The sequence below is a fragment of the Pundamilia nyererei genome, unplaced genomic scaffold (assembly GCF_000239375.1).
Source record: "Pundamilia nyererei isolate P.nyererei 1_Seehausen unplaced genomic scaffold, PunNye1.0 scaffold00422, whole genome shotgun sequence".
Taxonomy (NCBI): Eukaryota; Metazoa; Chordata; class Actinopteri; order Cichliformes; family Cichlidae; genus Pundamilia; species Pundamilia nyererei.
The window spans coordinates 276,793-278,348 of record NW_005187823.1 but is presented as its reverse complement, the minus strand read 5'-3'; the positions used below and the strand labels follow the sequence as shown (position 1 = coordinate 278,348).

General features: G+C 44.7%; 1 long non-coding RNA gene across 1 annotated transcript; it reads left to right on the top strand.

Moving 5' to 3' along the window:
- The first annotated feature begins 530 nt into the window (after window positions 1–530).
- Window positions 531–1,550, top strand: LOC106456542 (uncharacterized). Its single transcript, XR_001290639.1, has 3 exons — window positions 531–598; window positions 694–845; window positions 1,069–1,550. It is a non-coding gene; the product is annotated as an uncharacterized LOC106456542 (long non-coding RNA).
- The last annotated feature ends 6 nt before the right edge of the window (window positions 1,551–1,556 follow it).

Sequence of the window (1,556 nt, the reverse complement as noted above, 5' to 3'; positions counted from 1 at the left end):
TTAAAGACCACAGCACTAAAACAGACCTGACGTCACCGCCAACACCACACGTCTCCTGGCATACCTGCTTTTTTTTTTTTTTTTTCTGTTGCGAAATAATTTTAAAAACTGATTTAAGTTTGCTTCTAGTAGTACAGCTGTGAGTTTTAGCTGTCCGGGCTGCAGCCGGTGGTCATCTCAGCAAGTATATTACTGTAATTTGAATAAAGACAACAGACGTATGAAATAAAATGTCCTATTGATGAACTTCCTGTGTGAGTCGACCTCGTTCTTCTCCTGCTTCACCTGGAGGTTCGAACTTTGTGCTCCAGTTCTGTTGTTTTCTGAGCGTGCTCAGAACACATGTTCAGCTTGTTACTTAAGCCCAGGGGTGGGCAACTCCAGCCCTCGAGGGTCTGTGTCCTGCAGGTTTTAGGTCTCACCCTGGGCCAACACACCTGAATCAGATGATTCATTACCAGGCCTCTGGAGGTCACTTAGTCATTTAAATCAGCTGTGTTGGATCAAGGACACATCTAAAGCCTGCAGGACACCGGCCCGAGGCCTGGAGTTTGACACGTGTGCTCTAAGGTCAAGTCTGAGAATGCTGGCAGGAAATGTATATATTTTTTATTTACATATTTTAAGGCAGAGATTCAGAAGGAAATCTGAAATGTTTAAAAGTGTTAAATGAGACTACTTTGTACTTTGCAGCATGTTTTTATTTGTGTTTGATGAAAGACTAACATCACAGTGCTGAGCAGCCTGTAGCTTCAGACCTGCATCTACTGCTGGAAACTAACCGGAGCTCACCGGCAAGTATGAGTGACGTCACGTAAAGTGAATCACAGCTGTTCTGAAATCAGGTGATCATGAACTGGCTGATGTGTGTTGTAGAAATCAGCAGGAACCTTTTCTTTAAATGGTTTCTGCAGAGCGAGTTTTACAATTGAGAATGAGAAAAAGCCTTAAAGACAAATTTGATAGTGATAATTTATTTTTGAATTTATGGCAAAAGCTTAAAAAGTTTTTTCCACTTTTTGCTATTTTTATGCAGCTGAACAACCATCGTTTCTCCATCGTTTGCAGGAAAATGCGAGTAGATACCTGGAAATGCTGCGAGCTCTGCGCAGCTCACAGCACAAACTTCTCCGGGCTCCCTGAAGCTCTTCTTTGGATGTTTCTGCCTTTGTGGATGATGGAGCAGATGTTTCCAGATGTTACTGTTTATGATATCAAACTTTGATGAAAATCAACGACTGTAAAAAAGACACGTTTTCAACTTAAAATGACTTCCGTATCCGCGTTACATCAATATCGCGAGAGTTGGAGCGATATTTGCTCGACACCGTCCATGTTAGCTTCCTGGAGTGGTTCGCGGCTGTTTGATGGAGGCGCGCGGGTCTGAGGTGTGGAGGTGGGCTAGAGTCATCACCTGTGAGCTCGGAGAGGCCCGCCGGTAAATACCGGCTCTGCTCACCGGTCAGCCCGGTAGCTAACGTGAGCTAGCAGAGGAGGCTAAAAACATTAGCCCCCGGTGCTCGAGGGAAGTTTGGTACCTGAGCGCGAGCTGAGCC